This window comes from Neovison vison, chromosome X (assembly GCF_020171115.1).
Source record: "Neovison vison isolate M4711 chromosome X, ASM_NN_V1, whole genome shotgun sequence".
Classification (NCBI taxonomy): Eukaryota; Metazoa; Chordata; class Mammalia; order Carnivora; family Mustelidae; genus Neogale; species Neogale vison.
Genome location: NC_058105.1, coordinates 107,253,092 through 107,259,971, shown reverse-complemented (window position 1 = coordinate 107,259,971; position 6,880 = coordinate 107,253,092).

Genomic DNA, 6,880 nt, shown 5'->3' with positions numbered 1-6,880 from the left:
TCTAGGTTTAAAAATATATACATCAAGATCAAAAGCTTCTGCACAGCAAAGGAAACAGTCAACAAAACAAAAAGGCAACCCACAGAATGGGAGAAGATATTTGCAAATGACACTACAAAGGGCTGATATCCAAGATGTATAAAGAAAGAGCTCCTCAAACTCAACATACACAAAACAGATAATCACATCAAAAAATGAGCAGAAGGCATGAACAGACACTTCTGCAAAGAAAACATACAAATGGCTAACAGGCACATGAAAAAATTTTCATCATCATTAGCCATCAGGGAGATTCAAATCAAAACCACATTGAGATACCACCTTACACCAGTTAGAATGGCCAAAATTAACGACAGGAAACAAGTGTTGGAGCGCATGTGGAGAAAGGAGAATCCTCTTACACTCTTGGTGGGAATGCAAGTTTGTGCAGCCACTTTGAAAAACAATGTGGAGATTCCTTAAGAAATTAAAAATAGAGCTACCCTATGACCCTGCAATTGCACTACTGGGCATTTACCCCAAAGACACAGATGTAGTGAAAAGAAAGGCCATCTCTACCCCAATGTCCATAGCAGTAATGCCACAGTTGCCAAACTGTGGAAAGAACCAAGATGCCCTTCAACAGATGAATGGATAAAGAAAATATGGTGCATATATACAATGGAGTATTATGCCTCTATCAGAAAGGATGAATACCCAACTTTTGCATCAACCTAGATGGGACCGGAGGAGATTATGCTGAGTGAAATAAGTCAAGCAGAAAGAGTCAATTATCATATGGTTTCACTTACTTGTAGAGCATAAGGAATAACAAGGATGACATTGGGAGAAGGAGAGGAGAAGTGAGTTGGGGAAAATCGGAGGGGTAGATGAGCCATGAGAGACTGTGAACTCAGAAACAAACTGAAGGTTTTGGAGGGGAGGGGGTTATTGGGTGAGCCTGATGGTGAGTATTAAGGAGGGCACGTATTGCTTAGAGCACTGGGTGCATAAACAATGAATCTTGCAACACTGAAAAAAAAATTAAATTAAATTTAAAAAAGAAAAGAAAATAGGTTAATGGTAAAAAAGTAAACAAGATAAAAGATTTGCAAAAAAATAAAATAAAAATATATGTGTGTAAATAATTATATATATTTTGAATATTTCTATCGAATATAGATGACTATAATTTTTTGAAGTTTAAAATTTGGTTAAGCCTTATCAATCTTTAATTTTAAGCTATGGATTATTTTACCTAAAGCATCATCAAAGAAATAAAAGAGTATGTATTTATAAAATGACTTATATACAAAGGAAAAATAATTAGTATTCTCAACTTAAATGAAAATCAATAGCAGTAAGGGAATATAGTACTGGCTAAAAGAGATGCCTTGCAGTTCATGACCATTGAATTTATGCTCATGACATGTGACCTTGGGAAGGTAACTTAACCTCAGTTATCCTCAGTGTCCTCATCTGAAACATGCACGTTATGATAATGATATATGTATTATAGGATTTTTTCAGAATTAAAAAAAAGATGATACACACAAACGGCTTAACTAAATGGTGTCTGACAAAATAATTTATAGATACTGATTATTGTAATTATTATATCTCATACTAAAATTAATTTTTTAAGCATTATTACTATACCACTTTCTCTGGATTGAGGTTCTTAAGGACAGAGACTATATCTTACTATCTTAATAATTTTATTTCAGCTTCAGTGGTTAGCATGATTTCTGTCCTTAAAATTTGACTAAATGACTCACTGAGTGAATGAATAAATTGTTGGCTGAGTTAACTGTAAAGTGCATGAGAGGGATATGAATGTAATTTTTTTAGGAGATGTTTACTTCTAGTATTGTATGGGAGATATGTATATAAGCCAAATGCATTTAACACAGAAATCTGTATTTAAATAATTAGTCTAAAAGTGTTAAATTATGGGTTTTGATTCTTTACATTTCCAGGAAGTTTTGTAGATATCAGTAAAACTTTGCTTGGCAAGGTTGTTAAATATTTGGGTTTGGTTTCAGACAACAGTTTGCTTGCAAGAAAAGCTTGTGTTATTATTTAAAATAGTGCTCTCTCACACACATATTCTGTATTCCTCTGTGAAGAACTAGTGTCAGTAATATAACTCAAAATAGTCCAAAAGAAATATATTGACCTAGGAACGGAGCACTCCAGGAATCAGACTGTCTCTACAGATATAGGTGAAGCAGGTCAATTAATGTTATCAGTACTGGGTCCTTCTTCCTCTCCTTCCTGCTCCTTTCTGTGTCCTGTCTCTGTCTCTTTCTCCATTTCTCCATCTCCTGACCATTCTCTCTCCTGTGTGTCTGTCGGCTACATTCTCAGTCAGGCTATATCCTTCTAGTGATGAAAATGGCCCCTGACAGCCTCAGGCTTATTATGATCCCTGGTTCCCCCTGCCGCATTTCAGAAAATGGTAGGTTTTTGTTTGGTCTAGCTTTGAATTCATGCTTTGATTATATGCCCATGCTTGAACCAACCCTCGTGGCCAAGTAGATGTAGTACTCTGATTGGTCAGTTCAGGGTCATATGCCTACCCAAAGCCAGGGATAGGCTCAAGCACCTGAGCCACATAGACTGAGAATCATGTGCTCTGTTCTCCCAAGCATATACTGGCAAATGCAAACACAGATAGAACACATGCACACTTAAATATCTCATCTCACTGTGGTAATGGCTCTCTGAGAAAAATGGGGCAACTCTATTATAAGAAAGGCAAGTCAGTGTACTGCAAAGATACAGGAACCAGATCATTTTGACTCCTTTCTCTTTTGGCTATGTGCTGTTAGCTAAGTTACATAATTTTTCTGAGTTTCCATTCCCTGACTGTTAACTGGGGATAAAGCACAAGATTGTGATGAAGAGGATGCTGGGAGGTTCAGTTGGTTAAGCAGCTACCTTTGGCTCAGGTCATGATTCAAGAGTCCCAGAGTTGAGTCCCAAATTGGGCTTCCAGCTCCATGGGGAGTCTGCTTCTCCCTCTGACCTTTTACCCTATCATGCTCTCTCACTCTCTCTCTCTCTCTCTCTCAAATAAATAAATACAATCTTTTTAAAAAAAGATTGTGATGGAGACTCAATGATATGACATCAAGAACCTAATCTAGTATTAAGCACATATTAGACATTCATATATATGTGCATGTGTGTGTATATATATGTATACACACATGTATATATATTAGATGTATCATAACTTGCCCTTTTTAAATTTTTGAGTATCATTGACACAAAATGATACATAAGTTTCAGGTGTACAACAGTGATTCAGGCTGTGTCACCACACAACACTATTGATATCTTACCTTTTGGCAAAAGTGCTTTAGGATTCAGAAAAGGGAATTCAAGAGTGCAAATGGGTGCAAAATTTGGAGAAATATCATACTTACCCTATTTATAAAAATAAAATTTTTATTTTATAGCTGTTTCAGATATGCAGAATTATAAAAATTCAGAGAATTCCTGTGTACCTCACATCCAGTCTCACCTATTTTTAACTATTTATAGTGCTATGGTAAATTTGTCACAATAAACCAATGCTGATATATTACTACTACTACTTCTACTACAATTACTACTACTATAGTCAATACTTTATTTAGATTTCTTCTGTTTTTTTCCCTAATATCCTTTTACTGTTCAGATATCCCATCCAGAGGATGCCTGGGTGGCTAAGTCAATTAAGTGTCTGCCTTCAGCTCAATTCATGATCTTAGGATCTTGGGATCAAGCCCTGTATCAGTTTCCTTGCTTAGCAGAGAGTCTGTCTCTCCTTCTGCCTGCTCCCTCTGCTTGTGCTCTCTTTGTGGCAAAGATCCCACCCAGCATACCACATTACATTTAATCATCATGTCTGAGGTTCTTCTTCATTGTGGTAGTTTATTATATTTCCTTGCTTTTGAGAATGACCTTGATATTTTTGAGTAGTACTGACCAGGTATTTTGTAAAATGTCTTCAACTGGATTTCTTAATGTTTTTCTCATCAGATATTTCTGGGCTCACCATACGGTCAGGAACTTGTCCATCATTTTCAACATTGTAGCTTTACCCACTATCACACAGTAGGTGCTAAATAGATAGTTGCCAACTGAAAATATGCATACAGTAGCTGAGGCTATTGGTTGCCTATCCACTGTTTTTCTTTCCCTTCTTCCTTGCAAGATCCTACTTTATCTCTCTTATTTATTGATTGATTGTGAACTTCTGAAATTCATATAACATAAAATTAACTGTTTTAAAGTGAACAGTTCCATGTCATTTAGCACATTCACAAAGTTTGCAACCACCACCTCTATCTAGTTCTAAAACATTTTCAAACATTTCCAAAAGAAAATGTCCCAATTTCCTTTTCCCCAGCTCCTGACAGCTACCAATCTGGACTGTATCTCTTGGTTTACTATTTCTTGATATTAAATATTTAGGGATTCATACAATATGTGAATTTCTGTTTTGGGATCCTTTCCCTTACCATAACGTTATGGAAGTCCATTCACATTTTAGCATTTATCAATACCGCCTTCCTTTTTATGGCCCAAACCTAATATTATTCAGGATAGAAATGTGCCCAGCCTAAAAGAAAATTGCATTTTCCTCCCTTCCTTGTTCCTGGGTGTGGTTATGTGGCATTAGTCTGACCAGTGAGGTCTAGGAATTCCTGGAGAGAGTTTCCAGGCAATTTCCCTACAGGGTTCTGGTTCAGCTGGTAAGCACCCTTTGGGCGATTTGCCCTTTCCCTTCTTCCTTCCTGAAACAGAGTCACTACAGTGAGAACTCTAGATCTAAGGAACATAACACAAAGATAATAGACTAGAAAGCAGGAAGGAGCTGGTGTCTCTGAGGACATAATGCAGCTGCTATACTGGATCTGTAATCTGTAGTCAGGGCTGCTTTACATGAAAAATAAATGAGCACCTCTATACTTTAAACTATTGGTATTATAATACATATCCTCCTATGTGGTAGAGAGCCAGTTAAAGTTAGAGAAATTTCCTGACTGATGAGTTTATTGTAATTATGAACTTAACCTAGGTAAGAGAATTTAAAATGTCTGCTTAAATCGTTGTTTTCACACTGTCATCCTTAACCTAAACTGTTTCTCTTCACCTAGTATGGCAGACAGAAAAAGGCTAGAAAGTTATGTCTAAAAATGGAGGTGAGTTAGGTATCAGCATACTCATAGAGACTTCATATGTGTCCCCTGCTTTTAGGAAAGAGACTCCAGATGTCAGTGGCCCCTCTGCAGCCCTGACTGGAAGGTGAGGAGGCTCTTTGTATATGCTGACATCCACTAAGAGAGAAGGAAGTACTATTATTTATAGACTGTATAATCTGTTGATCTTTTGTTAAAAATATATGATGAATGGGTACAGATATAGAAAGCTACATAGAACACTTATTTCATGTATAAGAGGCACAGAATGTGTGGGAAGCAAAATAGGATATATGTTTGAGTATAATCAAGCAAACAATTGTATGTTAGAACTATGAAGAGAGCTTGGAATAATGATGACTATAGTTGAAGGCCAAGGTGAAACAATAGAATCCGAAAGACAGTGAAAATCTAATGATGGTTTTGGGAAGAGAAGTTGAATTGGGGCAAAGGGGATAAGGCAAAAAATTTTCAATTACATGAATAAGCACTAGAACATGGAGCATGCTAATATTCAAATGAAAATTGTGAGAACAGTGAGAATAATGTTAGAGGCGAAAATAAGTTAAAAAAATTATAAAGGGAAATGGAAAAATGTGTACTGATGCACCATAATTGTTTTGATTTTTGTTTTTTGATGGTTGCTTTAGGATAAACTTTCTGACACAGGTAAGTGATATGAGCTTAAACCTGAGGACCAAAATAAGTCATTCTTTCAGATGCATTTATTGAGAACCTACTGTGTTTCTGGACTCCACTAGGCATCAGAGATTAAATTGGGAATTAAAAAAATGTGGCTTTTGCCTCCATTTGTCTTAGGTTCTAGAGGTAAACAGTAAACAAATAAGTATGTATCTGAACAGAAGATAACAGTGTCACATTTTCCCCAATTTTAATCCCATGCAGTAGTAAGACCACAGAATAAAATGAAGATAGGTGTGATTAGAAGAGAAAGGTCAAGAGTGTACTTTTTCTTAAAGATTTTATTTATTTGAGAAAGAAAGAATGAGCAAGTGAGCAAGAGAGAAAGAGCAGGGGCAGAGGGAGAAGGAGAAGCAGACTCCCTGCTGAGCAAAGAGCCCTATGGGGGCTTCATGCAGGACTCAATCCCAGGAATCTATGGAGGCCTCAATCTGGGGACCCTGGATTTAGACCTGAGATGAAGGCAGATTCTTAACCAATTGAGACAAAGGATGGACATTAGCAGAAGACACCAAAAAAAAAAAAAAAAGGCAGACGTACATCACAATATGAAGAATAATTTAGTCTATTTTCTAATTATGTATCAGTTTTAAAATGTAAACATGACTGGGGCGCCTGGGTGGCTCAGTGGTTAAGCCTCTGTCTTCGGCTTGGGTCATGGTCTCAGGGTCCTGGGATCGAGGCCCGCATTATGCTCTCTGCTCAGCGGGGAGCCTGCTTCGCCCTCTCTCTCTCCGCCTGCTTCTATGCCTACTTGTGATCTCTGTCTGTCAAATAAATAAATAAAATCTTTTAAAAAAATGTAAACATGACTTAGAACATAGGCTAGTATCACCTGAATTGCCTATTCTGCTAAAATGCAGCTTAAAATAATGGTGATAATACATTTCTCTTTAAGGTCAAGTAAACACTATTAAAAGCACAAAGCAAGTGGACTATACATTGTCAAAGAAGCAGGGTAATAGGTCACAAAAACTGCATCACAGGTCCCAATGTTAACAGAA